Source organism: Prionailurus viverrinus, chromosome D1 (genome assembly GCF_022837055.1).
Source record: "Prionailurus viverrinus isolate Anna chromosome D1, UM_Priviv_1.0, whole genome shotgun sequence".
Taxonomy (NCBI): Eukaryota; Metazoa; Chordata; class Mammalia; order Carnivora; family Felidae; genus Prionailurus; species Prionailurus viverrinus.
The window spans coordinates 68,766,191-68,785,483 of record NC_062570.1 but is presented as its reverse complement, the minus strand read 5'-3'; the positions used below and the strand labels follow the sequence as shown (position 1 = coordinate 68,785,483).

Here is a 19,293-nt window from a genome sequence, read left to right as displayed (position 1 = left end):
GCCCCCAGCTTCTGAGAAACTGCCATCCGGGCAGGGGTGGGGGCAGGGGGAGACAAGCAATCATAACACAGGGATCGTACACAGGGCAGAGACCAGACTATCTGGCACTTCATTTAGCCTTGAACCCCAACACATTTTTTGTGTATTAATCTTGTCTGGGTGACTCATGTATAAACTTCTTAAGGAAAAGGCCACCGTCCTTTGTCTGGTTCCCTGCATTTCCCAGAGTACCCAGCTCAGTTCTGGGTACACAACTGGCATTCAATCGGTGTCAAAGATTCAAACAATTCGACTTTTTATATTATGCCCCTAGTTGACGTATTCAGCCATTAACGAGCCGTCTACTCATTTTTACCTTTGTCATTTTGGTGCCGGTGAGGTGCCCACTCCTAGTAGGTAGGCACTACACATTTGTTGAATAAATGAACCTCTAGCAGTCAACGATCTGTTTCAGGAGGGACAGAACAGCTTGTGCTATAACACCTTTAGAGTTAGCTTTTGAAAGGCTCCCAAATTTTTTTCATTTGAATTATAGACCTTGAATTTCAGAATCAATTTCCTGATATGTAATTATACTGCTTTGTTGTTAATACTGTCATGAATGTTATTAGCAATGTAAATAACACCTCCCTGGACCTTGGCAGTCGGCCAGCCTCCATGTGGCTATGCCCAGGGCAGGGGCACAGGACATGATTGCCCACTCCTCCCATTAAGCCTTCCACCCAGCTAGCAGACCAGCCGGCCACACCCCTGACCCCAGTCTCCACACAGGGGCCTGTAAACTGCATTCAGCCTTTATAAGCAGGTGTGTGTACCTGCAGGGCTGGGTAAGCCCTGCCTGAGTCAGAAAAGCCCAATGGGCTGTTCAAAGCCTACGGACATGTCAACGCACTTGAGAAGCCAGGATCTGTGATTTCAGCGTGAAATCCCCTGTGCTGAAGACAAGCCACACGACCAAACAGGGACACTCAGCAGGAGGTTCTTGGGAGGCCCCAGCACGGGACATTCCACCAAGCGGGAGTGGGCTGGGCAAGCTGGGGTGACCAGCAGAATGGACAGACTGCTTTCCTTGGGGCCAGCATTTCCAGTGGTAATGCTGTTGTCATTGTGGTTTGTTTGTTTATTTGTTCTACGCCCTAAAAACAAGACTTGGTCTTGAGTGGGGACACTTCTGGATGTGGCTTAAAGATCATCTGGCCCTCCCTCTAGGTTCAGTCTAGGGATGGAAGATCTGTGATGACCTTTGCACCAAGGACCAAAGGGGTTTTCTCTGGAGGGCATGCTCCTTCGTGGAAAGCACTCTGGCAGCCCAGTCTGAGAGCTTTTCCCTTCCTTTTCGCTTCTGCTGGAAAGCAGGAGGATTTATTTGCTGCCTACTTATTTATCCATACCTTCCCCACAGACACAGATGACCATGTGCCAGGAAAATGAACACAGCTGCAAAGTTCTCAGATGTGACCTCGGAGGAGTGAATGGGCCAGAGGCAGAACAAGAAAGCTCTGAGAAAGTTTCTCTCTACTCCAGCAGGACCCACCCAAGGGGGTTCTCTGTCCAAGTCAAATACACTGTTATCAGAGAGCAGTTTAGATGTCTGAGCAGAAAAGAGAGAGAGAGAGAGAGTTTGGTCCATTTCCTCATTTGTGCAGAGGAACTGAGGCCTCCTGGGAACTATTTTCCCAAAAGTTCTATAAAGCCAATGAAGTTTCCAGATAGTAAATACAGAAAGGTCTCTCTGATAAGACAGGGCAGAACGAGTCCCTAAAAGACACTAAACTGCTGAACTGACCTCTGAGATTTTTTTTAATGTTTATTTATTTTGAGAGAGAGGGAGAGGGAGAGGGAGAAGGAGAGGGGGAGGGAGGGAGGGAGGGAGGGGGAGAGAGAGAGAGAGAGAGAGAGAGAGAGAGAGAGAGAGAGAGAGAGAGAATGCACACATGCCAGCTGGGGAGGGGCAGAGAGAGAAGGAGACTGAGAATCCCAAGCAGGCTCCACACTGTCAGCACAGAGCGTGATGCAGGATTTGAACTCCCCAACCATGAGATCATGACCTGAGCCAAAATCAAGAGTCAGATGCTTAAGTGACTGAGCCACTCAGGTGCACCTGAGATTATTGGCTTGACAGGTTATTCCACACCACTGGCACATGACCACGAGGCTGGCACAGAGAGCAATGTGGACCTGTGTGGAAGGGCACCATGGCTCTGAGGACACGGACACCCGGCTCTCCCAGTGAATACACAAAGGCCATGGTCTGTGAGCTCAGAGATGTTGGGATTAGCGCCCCAGGACCAGAGACTACCTGACCCCTGCCCCTCACTGCCCCACAGCCCAACAGACATCAGCACAGGGAGAAGATCACGGGTGGGACCATGCTGCTGATTTTTCTGTGGAGGTTAGGGAGACAGTGTCCTACCATCCCAACATAAGAAAGCTGGGTTGGCTCAACAAAGATATTGGACTCCTCTCTTGGTGTCTGGGCTCATGTTCTGACAAACACATTCGCTAAAATAAGCAGCAGCTGTCTCAGAAAGGAATTTCTCTTTCTTCACACAAAAAAAACACAAAACCCAGGAGCTAAAGAAGAGACCGATGCAGGTGTGAAGCCTTCGACTCCACATTGCTCTCCGGTTTTTCACATGAAGGACAAGTGAGGCTCAAAGCTCTGTTTCCAAAACGGATTTCCTGGGACAGACCTCCACAAGGATTCATCCATGAAGAGAGAGACCAGGGCTCCCGCAGGACTGACACTCTCTCTCTCTCTCTCTCTCTCTCTCTCTCTTTCTCTCCATGATTCCTCCCACTCTAAAGAGCTGATATTCAAAGAGCTGATTAAAGATTCTTGCTTTCTCTCTCATGGCAAATCATCTGCTTCCTGGATCCTTTTGCCTTGTAAATATCATCTTCAAAAACAGCGATATATTTTCATTGGTCTTTATTTTTAAGTAGCCTTCTCACCCCAGCCCCAGCTCCTGCAGAAAGATTGTGTGGCCCCGTCTGGAATGCAAAGCAGTCCCTGGAGAGACAGTCTGCGCATGAACTCACAAGGGTGTTTGTTATCAGCTTATTTGGCAAGAGGAATCTGAGACATTTTACACATGAACTGTCAGTGTGGCTGGTCCCACTCCGATGCCTTCACCCTATCAATAAACACCTCCACTGGTGCGTGACACACAAGAGGTAAAAAATGGACACAGACAGTCTGAAAACAAGCCTCGTGCACGTGTCTACAGGGAAAGGTACTTCAGGTGCCTGGAGAATTCATATCTGGAGAATCTTCGCTGGTCCCTACTGAGGTTTCTTTCAACAACTCTTACAGAGTTAGCAAGTGTTTCACAAAAGCCCTTAACCTTCTGGTGCCAACCACGCCCCCTCCTCCCCCAGCTTATCTCTCAGTTAAATGTCCCACCCCTTCCACCCTCAGCCAAGAAGAAAACTCTTCCTTACTTGTGAGTCCTGCATCAAGCCCTTCCATACCACCACACCTTTTTCTTGGAAGCCTGCTTTCTTATCTACCTAGTAATCTCCTATTCATCCTTCAATTCCCAAGTCCCCCAGCTTGTGCTCAGTGCAGGTACTCTGTGTGAGGCTCTCTTCTCAGTGCTTCAAGAACACTTGATGTGTCTATGACAACAGTTAGAATGGCGGCTGTAACTTCGTATGCACCTGTCCTGCTGTCAGGCCAAGGCACAAGCTCCTGGGAATAAAGGGACTAGGGCTTACTCACCCCTGCGTCCCCACAACCCAGCCCAGGACCTGGCATTCAGAAGCCGCATAATAAATGTTGGTCGCCCCAATCAACGCCCAGCCCATTTAGCCCCAGCCCTCCCCTCTCGGTGCTAACAGAGAGGCCACTTGAGATGTGAAACGAGAACAGGTGGCAGGGTCAGCCTCTGAGCCCTGGCCCCTGTGAGTTCATTAGCCTGTGTCTGCCTCAGTTTCCTTCTCAGTACAACCAGTAAGTACGGCCACCTCTCAGAGGGCTGCCAAGGGGAACAGACAAGGTAACACACACAACGTTATGCCCACTCGTGTCGTGGAGCTCAGTAGGAAACGTGAAACCAAGTGGGGTCCTACTTTAAAAAAGTGAATGGCTTCCACGCCGGTTCATGGGCCATTAACACGGTGATAAGGTGGCCAGCCTGCCACCCAAAGTGGCCTCTCTCAGAGTAAGAGACAGGGCAGGCTGCACACTCAGTCCACACCCTTAGCTTCAGATTCTCAGGACGAGGCCTGCTTAGCAACAAAGGTGATTTGCGTCTGAGTGGCAAACCCACAAGAGGCCACTCCTGCCAAGGCTGGCAGATCCGAGCCTTCGTTTCCGGTCTTGAATTAACCTTTCACCCCAAGACATGCCATAAAACAGAATAATGCTGGCTCAACAGTGGTAAGTCACTAAGTACAAGCCAAACAGCCCGCACATGAGAAGGAGCCTCCACCTCCCCGAGCGGTTGCACCCAGGTTTTATTAGGCCCCCAATAAACAATGAGGTGGCAGCAGTGGGGCCCCGCTCACACCTTAGACAATCAAGCACAGGGTCAAAGAGAGAAGTGGAAAGTGTGGTGGCTGGAACCATGTGAGGAGGCAGCAGGGCGCTGGGGGGAAAGCCACTTCATATGATGTTGTTTTTTTTAAATGCTTATTTATTTTGGAGAGAGAGAAACAGGGAGCAAGCAGGGGAGGGGCAGAGAGGGAGACACAGAATCCAAAACAGGCTCCAGGCTCTCAGCTGTTAGCACAGAGCCCGACGCGGGGCTCGAACCCACCAACCGTGAGATCGTGACCTGAGCCAGTCTGACGCTTAACCGACTGAGCCACCCAGGTGCCCCTCATATGATGTTTTTGATTCCCAAAGTTGGGAATCGGGAGACCTGGCCTTCATCTCCATTCTCCCACTAGGTTGCTTTCTGGGTCTTGGTAAGTTCTCTCTCTGGGCCTCAATTTCTTTACCCATACAACAGAAGAATTCGATTCCATGTTCTATAGGTTCTTCCCAGCTTTAACACACTAAGATCATAAATCTTAGAGGCAACCCCACCTTTCTCAGCCCTTCCCCTTTCTGTGCTAGTTATCCATCTGAGACATCTCTTAGCTCCCACTGAGCAGGCTTCTACCAACACTAGAACTTTACTGCTCCAGAGTGTCTGGTCAGTCCTGAGTACAGAGCCTGGCTGGCTGAGAAGAGGAGAGGCTTGAGGCCATATTCTTAAGGACTCATCTGCTCTCTCTGGTCAAACAACTCAACTCCAGGTAACTTGTGGCATTCAGAGCTTGGCTATCCCAACAACCCCTGGTCATCTGGGCTGGCTTCTTTCCACTCAAAGATTTTTCTCACTCCCTTCTAATACCACCTGCACCTCCTAGGTTCCCAACTCTCTGTCAAAACATTAGACTTTCCCCAAGGTGCTTGGCAAGAGACTAGGGCAGCAATAGGCTGTTCTTATCTGTACTCTGGTATGTCCCAGGGTGGGGTAGGGGAGATGCTATGAAGGCCAGGAGCAAAGTGTCTACAGAAGCAATCTCCAGCCACATTAGGAGGAGGTGACCTGGAGAAGGTGACAGAGCTAATCACAAGGACAGAGAGAGCACTGAAAAATCACAGAATTCCAGGAAGCTCCTTAAGATGCTACCCAACCCTCGATGCCTCCCTTATCTCCTTAATAAGTCTGGGGACAGGTGAAGTTCTGAGTGGCCCAACGCCATGCAGCTAAGCTGTGGACAATCAATACTAGAACGTGGGTCTTGGCCTCAGCCCACTCTTTTTTCCACTCTACTCCGTTGACCTCAAGACCTAGTTAGGGTACTCTAATGAGGCCAGTTGGATCCCCTACAGACTCTAAGAAACATGACCCAAGTGCCACTTAGGGGAAGAGCAGGCCCAGAAGATATTTTGATAACTGTCTCCCTGACCCCCCGTGCATTCCTTCCCAGGCTGACACAGTTTAATTGTTCTTTCTCCAGCCCTTGCCACAAAATCTTGAGGAGCTTAGAGGTCAGTGAGAAGGGAGGGGTGAGCCCTCCTGTCTTACAGAAACCTGAATATCTAAGACGATCACAAGGTTCCCTCTTCCTCGGTCTAAAGGAGGTCAGTGGGGAAAAGTGGCAGATGGAATTAACCCACTGGAAACCTGGCCTGATTAGGTCAAGAACAGTCATTGTGAGCAATTAGATGGATCATCTGAATGTTTATTACAACGCTAGGATCTGCCTCTGCCAAGGACCTTTCAAAGACCCATGTTGGACAGCTCACCTCAATGTCAGGAGGAGGAAGCTCAGAGTAAAAGATTCAAGGAATTAATTATTCAGTGTGCATGACCCAGTTCCTGGAGGTGAGGCTGAGTGAGAAGAGAACTCACCAGCTCCTTATCATGGCAAGAAATGCAAATACTTCACCGGGTAGTGTTCCCTTTGCTGCCCAAGAGGATCCGTTTATGGTGGAGAGTGCCTCCCGCCTGCCTCCCCAAAAGAGCCAAAGTTCATTCATTCAACAAATAGTTACTGGGCTCCTCTGAAGTCCTATGCCCTCCAAGGATTTACATATGGCTGGAGCTTAGCAGCTTCGAAAGATCATGGAATTTATAAACAGGAGGCCCGGGCAGTATCCCAGCTCAGACCTTAGGTGGCTATACTATCCTGGGAAGGGTAGAAATTTAAGTTAACTTTCTCATCTGCAAAATGGGAATGAATCCTCCTGCCTTATTATGAAGGTGAAATTGATCTTTTTAAAATGGAAAGTGCAAGTAAACCTGAGGTGTAAACAATAATGAGAGAAGCCGCATGCTTTTCCTGCCCTAGAGAAGCTTCTGACCTGGCCATGTTTGGAAAATAACCCGAGGTACCTCTGTGGCAAACCTCACATTTCCTGTAATTTGGGCAAAGGTTATGTTTCAATCTGCCAAGCAGAGATGGAGCCTGTGGTCAGTCCCAGTCTCCGGTCGGTATGCCCCAGAAGGTGCAAGAAGGGGCAGAGTATAAACAGAGGACCCAGGACCTGCCTGGCCCTGTATCTGACCTGGGTAAACGAAAGACCCAGGAAAGCCCTATGACTGAGAGTGGGGGAAAGGCCACCTGGAAGTGTGGTCAGTCAGAAACAAAACTTCATCTGGGCACAACAGGAATGAGTCAGCATACACATCCCTCCCCGTATACATTTCAGACAACGATGGAACTCACTGCCCATTGCCCAACCCTTCTCTGGGGACACACTCTATATTCTGTTTCTCTAGGAAAGAGGCAGAATTCTCAGGCCACAGCAGACAGTCTTATCAGGACCTCTTTGCCAGGACACTAAGAATCAGAACTCCTGCAGTAGCTTTTCCCAGGTCCAGCCAACCCCTTCCTGGTCTGTTGTTCAGGATGTCACCTCCCATAGCTCCTCGGTGCCCCCCAGGCCAGCCTCTAAATGCCCAGACCTGGCTGCCTGCTGCCCCTCCCCCACCCTGCTCCAGCCTTGGGTTGGGCAATGATGCTCTCTGATCCCCTCCTCCCCCTCCCCTCCACCAGGACCCACCCAGTCTCACACCTCCAGGGAAGCCCCTAGAGGCAGGGCCAGTTCTATTCTTCCCTATGTTCCCTCTAACTCAGGGCATTCTAGAAGTCCTTCACCATCCTGGAACTGCAGAATGATGGTCCCAAAATGTTCTCTGGTGTCTACGTAAGGAAGGGAGGCCGAGGAGGAAAGGGGAGGAGAGGAAAGATGCCAGACTGGAAGTCCAGGGCCCACGTTCCAATTCTCCATTTGGCACCAGTTAGGTAGGTAACTTTGAGAAAGTATCTTCAGGCCAGGCTTCAGTGTCCCTATCTGGTAATGAGGTGTTTGTGCTAAATAAGCTCTTGGGTTCTCTCTAATTATAAAATTCAGTATTACAGAAACCAGACTAGCCTGGCCATAGGAGACAAGCGTCCTGGTTCTTATGTGCTGCAGCCGGGGTGGGGGCAAGTTAGCTGACTGCCCAGACCTCTGTCTCCAGGTCTATAAAATAAGTGAGGCTGATTGGACCACTCCTCCCAGGGAGTGAGGTTCCCACCAGACACTGCGGTAGAGCTTCATGAGCCACAAAGCCCTGAAGAAATCTTGGGGTTTGAATTCCTTGAGTCAACAAACAGCTGCCGACGCCCTGCCACGTGCCCAATACTGGGCCTCCAGGATGGCACTGCCTGGCTCGGACAGGAAGGTTGGAGGATGGGTCGTTGCTCTCAAGGCTCCCACAGCTAGGGAGTGAGACAAACAAGTGAGCAAACCTTAACTCGGCCGGTCATGCACCTGCAGTCTGAACAAAGCACTATGGGAGTGGAGAGGAGGAGGTGCCAACTTTGCCTGGAGAAGGGAGGGAAGCTTCTAGAAGGAATGGCATGTCCCAGATGTGGACGTCTATTCCAGGAGTTGTGGGACTGAAGCCAGGGCAAAGGAGAGAGGCAGAAAATGAGGCTGAGGTCTAACAGGAGGGGGCCTTGAAGGCCACCAGGGCAGTGATGTTCAGATTGTCTTCTGGGAGGTTCTGGCAGCGTGTAGAGACAGAGCAGGGGAACAGAGCAGAGCTGGGGAGAGCAGTGGGGGCTCCCAAGACAGTTCCTGAGGGTGACTATGCCAATCAGTCATTTTGATTCCTGCCCACACCAAGCCTCCCAGGCCCCCAAGCCTGCCTCCGTGGACTTGCCAAATCTACAGAATGAGGTAAACAGGTCTGTTCTCCTAAGAAGGGAAGCCAAGCAGAGGAAGATGCCGCAATCACATTTTCAAATCTTGGACAAGTGGTGGAGTGCTGTGCAGTCACTCCCTGCAGGAGCTGCCCAGCCAGATTCTTGCCTTGGCACACATCTGGGCCAGCAGGAGACGCAAACGCCATCAGAACTGGGACTGGAGTCAGGACATCTGAGCTGCTGCTCTGACTAAGGGGAGAAGGGGCAGAGTGTCCCCCTGCCCAAAGACCACTGACTTAGGTCCCAGCCACATCTCAGTCTCAAGCGCCGCCTCCCTCCCTCCTCTGACAGCATGGAGGGCTGTGCACCGGTGGGGTGGTTGTCAGGCAAAGACAGAGACAGGGCGGTGGGGGGGGGGGGGGGGGGGGGGATGGAGGCCTTCACCAGCCAGTGCTTCTCCAAACCGGATCACAATTCACTTGGGTTTAAAGAAAGAGTGCAGGCACCCTTACACCTTTCTGAAGCCTGACGCCAGCTCCTCAAGGTCAACCCGATGGTAGAAAAGAGACTTACTTGATCCTTAGGCATCGCAGTGACTAAAGTCATCTTGCAGGAAGAGCCACGCACAGGTTGCCATGTTCCTTTAAAAACAAGAGCCCGGCAATGAATGTCAGTTACATTATCTTACATTACAGCCTCATATCTTCTCCCTGCTAAGAGGTCCCCCAGGTTGTGTACTTTGCCCTGTAGTAACACTACCCAACTAGAGGAAATGCACAGAGGATTTCTCTCTGTGCTCCAAGTTTTGCATATGAATAAAGGAATTGCAAGGTGGTTAAACAAATTCCATTGTGTCCACTGTCTGCGCACCCTAAGGGTTTATCACATCTCTACCTGAAGCCTTGCAGAGAAAGTAAGATGGTAAAGATTACTTTAGTAGAAACAGAAAGTGCCAGAATTTCTAAGCTGAAGACACGCTGAAAGTAAGTGAAGCTGGTGTAAAAACTTGGTAATAAGTCACCAGCGTGAAATCTGTCACATTTCCCCAAGGTGGAAAGGATCCAAAACACTACATAAACTAGGAAGTTATAAAAGTGGACCATCTGATCATGGCTGAGTTTCCTAAACAATTATCTTGGCTTCCGATGACCACCCAAATGGTTTGGTCACATCCTACCGCTTCTTCAGAAAATACCTCTACACCTGTTTGGAAATGGAGCCCAGAGTTAGAAAACATTTCTAAGGATTTACTTTGACAACTCCAAATTCCTGAGAGGTAGCCTCAAAAGTTAAGATGAGAAGTTTGAGATGTGCCAGAGGCAACACACATACTCCAGAGACAGAGGCACACTTCGCTCAACAGGGCTGTGGACCTCCTTGCCCCCATAATCACACATGTGTTCTCTCTATGCACAATGAACTGTGTTAAGCACCTGGGACTTGAGCTCACTTTCGGGAATTCTCAGACTGTGAACGGGAAAGTAGCTACTATGTACTGAGCACTGGCCATGCATTGAATGCACACTGTTCGACTAGACGTGATCCGTCTCCGTAGCTCCTCACAGACAGGAAGACAGGTCTGGAGAGCAGAAGGCCCCTGCCACGGCTCTGTGGCACAGTTGCATTTAAGACCAGGGCAGGCTGACCCTCTGCTCGTGCGTGGTCTTTCCCACCACACCGAGGTGGGAGGGGTCCTAGGACGGCCGTGGTGAGCTCCCAGGGCAGCCACTTGGGCAGAGGCTACAACCATGCCCATCGTGATCATCGTTATCAAGCCACACCTCTCGGGCCGTCTGGAACGTGGCGGCTGGCAAACAGGCCAGCCTGCCTCACCCACATTCTATCAGCCTGAGCTGTAGGCTCAGAGAGGCCGGAGGGCTCCCCTTATCTGCCACCTGCTTCTCAAGGGAAGCACACTGGACTGTCCACACAGTGGGATGCAGGCGGGCATTTCTGGACCAGTCTGTGAGGGTCAGATTCCCACACAGGCCTGGGCACATTGCGATCTAGCCAACCCAAGGACCAACTCAAACCCTCTGTCTGACCAACAGTTAAACACACTTCGAACTCCCCTTAAATCCACTAAACCAGAAGGTCCTAGGGCCAAGCACCTCCCTTCCCCTCGAGGGGCCTCAGTTTCCTCATCTGTAGAATGAGAAACTGGACCTAATTGGTGATTCCTCACTAAAGACCCTTTAGCTGCCCCCCTCTATGGACCCTGACTTTTAGAGCCACCTACAAAGCTAGTCGGTTGTTAAAAGACGAATCTAAAGGATTAACCCGCGCCCAGGCATTGTGATGGGTAGTTAGCACGTGCTATCTCAGACAATCCTCCCAGCCACCGTGTGGGGCAGGAAGTACAGTCACAGAGGGCAAAACTGAGGCATGGCACAGGCAAGAGCCTTACCTGGGGACGCGATCAGCACTGGCCACAGCAGCCTGGGACTCCCAGGGGAGCTGGCCTGATGCCATGCCCATGTGTGCTCCCTGACACAAGCATCCCTTTGTAACAGAACGAGGGAACGACGTCTCCTCTGACACCTGCCACCTCACCAGTCCCAAGCAGAGGCACGAAGTCTCCAGGCCCTTGCAGACCTGACTTGGGTGGTTCAGCAAAGATGTCCTGCCTTATTCGAGTAGCCTCATGATCTCAAGGGACATGAGCGTACCTCAGGGGACCTTTCCCTCTGCTCTAGCTCCATCACGTCAGGGTCTTCACTGGGGGACCCCAAGCACTTAGGACCACCAGGCACTCCATCAATACTTGTCAAATGAAGGAATGAAGAAATCCAGAGGTCAGAGGCATGTAAGGCTTGTCCAAGAACCCCTTGGGGTAAGTTAGTGTGAGATGCACCAAGACTGGCTGGCCCAGAACCACAAAGGTGGCCCCTCAGCGGTGTGCCAAGGTCTCCATACCCCAGCCCCACCCCCACCCCCTGGACAAAGAATGAAGGCTCAGATGCCGACCCAGGTCCGCTCTCCATCACAGTCACCGGAGCAAGAGAAGCACCTGAATGCCAAGGCTGCCCAGGGAAGTGGTCCAGGAGCTCAGATCCTGGAACCAGGCAAGCCTGGGCTCCTACCCCAGCTCTTCCAATTTCAAGGAGTCTGATGGTCACGGACAAGTCACATAATTTCTGTGAGCCTCAGTTTCCTATCTAAAAATGGGACTCCCGTTGGTACCCACTCCGCAGGGTGGTTGTGAAGAGCAAGTGAGGTATTGCTGTTAACAATGCGGCCCAGGTGTGTAGTTCAAAGTGCTTGGAGGTGACGTCTATGCATTGTATCATCTGGGTTAGAGCGGATGGTTAGGAGCACATCTGGAGTCCTCTGCTCGGGTGCAATGCCAGCTCTCCCTACTAGCTCATCATGGGACCTTGGGCAGATTGCTTAACCTCTTTGTGCCTTAGCTCCCTAGCATAGAAAGCGGGATTGATTGCAACGATTAAATGAGTTTACATAGGTAAAGACCTTAGAAGAATGTCTGGCACAAAGTAAGCACTCAAGAAAAGTTAGCATTACTCTTAATTACTAATATTACAAGCATCCTTCTCCCTTTGTTCCAATACAGATTCCACCCCACCTCCCACTCCCCAGCCACAGAGATCGGCATGGGACTCAAGACAGGTTCATCAGAGAACCTTTACTCCTTGGCCACAATCTTGAGTACAAAGGGTGTGTACCTGCTCCAAGTTGGGCCAGGTTCTAATCTGAAAAACCTGGGAAAGGCCCGGTCCTCAGAATGCGTGGAAGTGTGTGCAGGGTCAGCTGGGAGCTGCCTGCAGCCATGGACTGCTGAGCAGGGATGCTGGAGGTCACCTGCTCTCTCCCTAGGGCTGGATTCTGCAGCATTTCCTTTGGGTCTTTAAATCTCCACTAGAACCTTCCAAGGTATCCCATTTTTGCTTAAGCTCATTCAAGTTGGGTTCCTGTCACTTGAAACCGAGAGTCTCAACTAACAATAGCACTCAGCAACTGGCCACTTTATCATCGCTAAATCCCACCCAGGAAGGAAAGCCAGCTGCACACTCTCAGGGAGCCTCAGGCAGCCAAGGAAAAGCAAACATGTGCAGCAAGGTGTCTCTGCAAACTGAGGTCAAAGGAGGCCTCTGCAAGCCCCTGGCAGAGGAAGATGCCAGAACCAAACATGTGAACAGCCCAGTCCTGGCATTCCTGGATGGGGACCCAGGCTCAGACGTGGGTCCTCCTCGCCATGAGCATTTTCATGGGCTTCACTGTGGTTCAAGGGAAAATACAACTCCAGGCAGTTGCTTGAAACAACTCTTCGGAGGAGGAAGGAAGGGGAGTAAGAGAAGGGAAACCACACTGAGTCCTTCAACATGTGGCTCTTTCCCTGGTGCAATCGCCTTGAACTTTCAGCACAGTCCTAGGAGCTGGATGCTCATCTGACCCACTTTCCAGTTGGGGAAACGGAGACGCAGAAAGCTGGATGTCTAACTCAGCAAGGTCGCAGTGTTCGTGCCCGATGCCTGGTCCGCCCGCCATGCCGCCACCTCAGCACACTCTGGTCCTGAGCCTGAGACCTCCCCACACAGGCCCCTCTGCTGCCTCTCACCCCTGTGCTAAGACCACCCAAGCAAGATGGTCCTGGGCCGCTGCCCCCTCATCTACCACCCGCCCTCCACCCCTGCCCAGAGACAGCTTCCCAGAGGAAGGGGCTGCCATAGGCACTGACAGGACAGGTAGCATCGTGGATATCCGGAGCGAGTCCCTGGGCACGTTTCCTTCTCTGCACATTAGTTATTTTCATCTCCAAGAGCCGCAGTGCGATGCTATGGAGACAGCATGTCTCCGGGGGTTTTAGCCAGGCCACACCTGTTAGATCCTGGGGAGAGTTCTGTGGGCTCTGGGGTTTTGTTTTTGTTTTTTTCTCAGTCACCGTTCCCAAGAGATGCTGGTTTACCAGGTGCAGCTACAGGTGCAGTCCTGTGCTAAACCCCGTCCCGTTGTCTCACCGCCTTCTGGGCCATCACCAAAGACAGTCTCCTGTACCCCAGGCCTCCTAACAGCAGCCTCTCGATTCCCTCCAGGAAAGGAAGCTCTATCTCCACATGTGGTTTCAAGAGTTTTAGAGAAACAGAAAACAACAACAACAAAAACCAAAACCCCGGCCTTGGAGCAAAAACAAAGAACAAAAACACACTGATCGCCTCCCCGTCTCCTGCAGCCGTTAGCCGTGGGGTGAACACGCACACCAGCATGCGAGGTCTCCGGAGCCCGACACCGAAGTCGGCACAGGCAATAAAAGGAAACAACCAGCGGAGTGAGGACTATGGAGACACAAATGCCAGCTGGTACAGACGGAGACTCAGCCGGAGAAGGTAGCTTCCAACATGTCGCCCTGACTACAGTAAGGTGGAGCAGAGTGGCCTTGGCCAGGTGAGGGCTGCACCTGTGGGCGTGGGGGAGGTTGGCTAAGCCATTCCCAAGAGGCCTCTCCCACTGACCCTCACAGGCACACATTTCACAACGCCACACTCTGCCTGGAGCCCATCTGCCAGCTAATGGCCATTCTTTTTGTTTTCTAGCAGCCCCAAGTCACAGGGGATTATCCAGGCAGGTATTTCCCTTACTTCTCTTTTTCTTTTCAAAGCTTTGCAGTATAAATAGCTCTGCTATTTAAAAATAAATAAATCAGAAGGAACCGGCTGATTTTCCCTCAGGGCATGATTTGGTTTCACGCACTGGGCTAGGTGCAGGCTACACAGCTCTGCTTGGTGTTAGAGGGGCAGGCAGTACACTGGAGGGTTCTGCTGGGTCAGCTAGAAATCTGAAAGAGGCTGGAATGCTCGAGAGGGTCCCGTTTCCCCCCTCCCCCCACCCCCACCCCAACCTGGTTCTCTTTAAACCAGCCAGGAAAACAACCATTCAATCAACATTTGCTGAGTGCCCTAGCAGAGGCTGTGAAGAATACCCAAAAGTGAGGGAAACGGGGCTGGACGTGGGAAGCAGAGACAGTAGAAAGAACACTGTGGCCCCCCCCAACACCAGCCTCAGTGCCCATGTGTCCTGAGACGCTGGACGACTCATTTCAGCACGGAGGCTCATTTGTCCCCCTTTCTGGGATGAGATCTACCTTTTAAAGCCAGAGTATGGATTAAACAAAACAATACATGGCAAAGACTGTTAAAGGCTGCCACGTGAGAGCCATTTACTGCGAGCCAAGAGCTGCATGCTAAGTACTTTGCACGGATTATTTCAGCAGAACCTTACAACTTCCCTGTGAGGTGGGGACCACATCCTCAAGCTCAGAAGAGGAAACTGAGACTCCGAAATCAGAGCACCTGCCCCAAGTCACCCAGCTAGAACATACACCCAGGCCGGTCAGACTCCGAAGTCCTGGCCTCGCTGTGCTGCCTGCTGTCTAGTAGGTGCTCAGAACACATTACATGACACGTAAATGCGGAGCTCAGCTTGGGGCTGCTGGCTCTCCACCCGGGAGGCGCATGGAGAAAGGAAGGGGAGTTTTGGCTAAGAGAGTTTAGAAAGCCTTTCTGGAATAGGCAGGGCTGATCCAGGCCTTAGGAGATGGAGACGCAGACCAGGAAAACCGAAGCAAGGAGCCGGAGGCGGAGATGACCAGGCAGGTGGGCCGCGCGTAGCAGCAGAGACTGACCGGGCTGGAGGAAGAAAGGAAGGGGGACTGGCCTGAGGGAGGGATGGGCCACCGGAGCCATGGTCTTAGAGGTCATTCCACCTACAATCTTTCTCACCCACACCCCAGAGACACTCCTGTGTCTGCTCCTTTGGTCATATGACAATCCTGGAGGGAACCAGGGATCCCAACCGTAAAGGCCCAATAACCCCTCTGTCCCCACAGTAGGCCTGGCACCCAATTTGACGAGCAGGTGATCTGCCAGCTCCCTGCCCGCACTGCCCTGCCAACCGGCCAGGCCCAAACTCTAGCCTCAGCTCTGGGACGCCAGGAATCTGAATGCAGCCCCGTGCACGGAAGTATCCCCACTGCCACCAAACATTCAAGGCTCCCAGGAGGGAGAAGAGGTGAAAAGGGAGCTGTAGGACTTGAGCTCCTCACAGGGCTGAGTCCCTGGTTCACTGACTCTGTATTCCCCACATCGGCTGGGACATTATAGGTACTTCTCAATAACTGCTTATTAGGCTGAACTGAACAGAAGATTCTTCCACTTAAGCAATAGGTCTGGAGTTTTGTAGGTCTGGATTACAGTCTGTCCCAGAGCCCTGGGCTTCGTCCCACCTTGCTGGAAGGATCATCTGCCTGTCTGCCTCCCAGAAAGGAAGTGCCGCTGCCACTGCCCCCAGCATCTCTCCTGTGACACCCCCGGGAATCTCCCCTGCACCCTGAACACGGTTCTGGGCCCTGCAGCTAGCCCCACTCCTCCTCCTGGGAGAAGCACAGGTGCCAGCCTCCTCCGCTTCCAGCTGCAGGTTCCTCCAAGGACTGTCTGTGCTCCAGGCACGGCTCCAAACGCTTCAAGCTACAACGCCCTCCCCACTGTCTCTGCTCCCCGCAAGCCCAGAGCCCCAGCCGAGCCTCAGACCCATGGGGAAGGGAAATGGGAGTGGGGGGGATTTAAGCAACTCCGATCGCTGGCTCAGCTCAGGCCCACTGTTACGTGCTTTTCTGGAAGTAACAGGACCTGGAGGAGGAGGAGGAGAAGGAGGAGGAGGAGGAGGAAACTGTGTAAAGTTCTCCTCCCAGCTCTCCTCAGGAGAAGGGCACAGGGGAATTCATGGAGAGGCTTGGTCAATCTGAGCCTCCAGACCAAGGCTTCCTGGGATGGGCAGGGAGACACCTGTTCTGTTACCTTCTGCCTGAGAGTCTGTGGACAGATTACCCAACCCTGCAGAGGCTCGGTCTCCTTACCCATTAAATGGGGATAAGAGTCAATGGTCACAGGGAATAACGCTGAAGACTGGATAAAGTATGAATGTGAATGTGCTTGGCCAACCATAAAGCACCCTTCGAAATATCAGACATTGTCCATAATCCTGGGAAGTGGGGTCTGCAGGTCAGAGTAAGCAGCTGCGAGGGAAGTGGAAAACTAGGAACCCTTTCCATTTGGCAAACTTCCTTCAACATCATCTAGGACAAGGGACAAGTCTCCAGGGATTTAAAAACAAACAAACAAACAAACAACAACAAAAACCATGAAGACCTATTCCCTGGTCTCAAGCACTCACGGTCTGGCAAAGACCTACACTCACATTTACATAACAAGGCAAAACAAAATGTGACTGGAGGGATCATCCAGAGGGGATGGGACATTTTATTCTGGCCTCAGAGGTCACAGGAGACTTTTATAACATTATAAGATAATAATTCACATAATGCTAACTCTTAGGGCTTCCTGGGGCCAGGGAGTTCTGAGTCTTTGCACGGCCAACCTAATTTAACTCTCACAAAATCCCTACAAGGGTTTGCAGAGAACATAACTGAGACACAGAGAAATTCCCTCCTATCTCTGGCTCACATGGCTGAGGGGTGGTGGAGCTGGGATTTAAACCCATCAGACTCTGCTCCTCCAGCACACCAGGGGCTGAGTCAACCAAGACAGGTCTCAGACAGACTCTCCAGGTGGCTGAAAAGCTCTGATAAGGCCTGTGAGGATAAGTCACTGGGGGAAGGTGCTAACTTTTACTCACCCATGTGCAACTCTGACTTCCGGCCCAGGGTCTCACCTCTGACGTGGCCCCTGGCGGACCTGGGGAGTTGGCCACGCCTCTATATTCCCCAAGGCTCCATGTCAGCACCACATACCAAGGGAGACTGATGTAGCCTATATGTCAGTATACATTTATATAACAGATCACTCCTGGGATAACGGTTCTTATAAAAGGTACTTTAATGTCAGATGGTGGGGGGCGGGGGGAGGGAAACCTCTCAAATCCTGGCTCTGCTACTTATTGGCTGTGTGACCTTGGGCAGATCTTAGTGTCTCTGAGCCTCAGCTTGCTCATCTACAAGATGTGGTTGACAATGCTTATCTCGGGCAGTTGTTGCAAAGATGAAATAAGATAGCATGGCTAGTGCAGCACCTGGCACACCGTAGACACAGAAGCGGTGGTTGAATAAATGACTTTACAAAGGATTTCCACCGGAAAATCACCTTCTGCATGGTACTTCCTGTACCCCAGGTAATGTTCCAAGCATTCTACATTCAGTAGCCGATTTCATCCTGTCAAAAATGCACCTATAGGGTAAATACTTCTTTATCTTCATTTTACAGGTGTGGGGCTTGAAGCACAGAGAGGTTAAGTAACTTTTCCAAGGTCACTTAGGCAGGAGTCAAACCCAGAGCCCACACTCTTAAGCGCTGTATTATTCTAAAATAAAGAAAAGTCACAGCAAGAATGCTGAACTGACCCCATGCCCTAAATTCTGAGAACACTTCAGTGCATTTCTCATCATTCCCCCTCCAACCTAAACTCTGCCATCACCCCCCTTCTGCCAGTACCTGCTATCCCCTTCACCCCTGCCCCACGGCTCTTACTTCCTAGCCCTGCCCCACTGTACTAAAGTCAGAGGTATGAAACTAGTGGGCTTTTTTAGGCCCTAGTCATCTGGAATCTCAGCCTCCGGCCCAGCCTCTCTGCTGGAGCCCCCTATATCCCATCCTCTACGAAGTCATCAGGGATATCTTACTATACATGGCACTCCTCTGCTCAAGCACACTCAAAGGCTCCCTGCTGCCTAGAGCTGAAGCCACCAGTGGGTGGAAGAGGATCAACTGGGACTCAAGATCCTGCAGGATCTGGCTTGGTCTCCTTCCCTTTGGCCCCACACCTCTCTTTTGCTGCCTTTTAAGTTCCAGGGGCAGGGCAAGTCAGTGACCACCCCATTTAAAATTCCAGCCCTCCCCTCAACTGCTTCCCTCCACCTGCCCCCAGCACATCCTATCTTTTTACCTGCTTAGGGCTCTACCTCCACCTTATCACCTGACCCCATACATAACCTGATTGTTTATGGTCCCTCCCCCTCTCCCAGAACAGAAGGTCTATGTGGCAAGGGATTTTACCTTTCTCTTGCCCTTCTGTAACCATAGCACCTAGAACAGCTTCTGGCCCAGAATAAGAACTCATAAATACCTGCTGAATGGCCAGACATTTAACATGCCTAAGAAGAAAAATGTTCAAATAGAACAATGGTGGGGGAATGGCTAGCATTCCTCTGACTTCCTTTTCTGCTCCTGAGGACATTTCTAGAGCACAGGCTGTAGACCTCTGCTTAAGATTAAGATGTACAGCCGTCAACCAATTCTTCGTCATTCCCCCTAGGATTTACAAGAGTTCCCTAAGAGACCCTGGGCCCGTATCCTCCTACCCCTGAACTTGGACTGGAGCACATGCGTGTACACACACACACACACACACACACACACACACACACACACGCACACTCCCTCTATCCCTGCATATTGAAGGCCTGAAGGCCACATGCCTCTGCCCAGCCTCATCTCCTTCTGCTCACCTTCAAACCAAGCCATTTCTCATCTTCCCAAGCTGGTACATTCACTAGAAATGCTCTCTTCTTCCTCCCATGTACCATCAGTGCTGGACCCCTCTAGATCCAGATCCAATGCAGCCTCCTCCTCTCCCCAACCTCCCTCCTTCCTTTCCAAGCTTTCTAGACCTTCTCCAGCCCCTAGAGAGCAC

The 19,293-nt window shown here is 51.4% G+C and overlaps 1 protein-coding gene across 6 annotated transcripts in view; it reads right to left on the bottom strand.

The window, feature by feature from the left end:
* The window catches only part of MICAL2 (microtubule associated monooxygenase, calponin and LIM domain containing 2), a 222,237-nt gene that overhangs the window by 187,168 nt on the left and 15,776 nt on the right, over positions 1-19,293 (bottom strand). For all 6 annotated transcript variants that reach the window (XM_047823892.1, XM_047823887.1, XM_047823888.1 and 3 more), the window contains exon 2: positions 9,211-9,278. The gene's annotated coding sequence lies outside the window, so the exon portion shown is untranslated. The remainder of the gene's footprint in view (positions 1-9,210; positions 9,279-19,293) is intronic.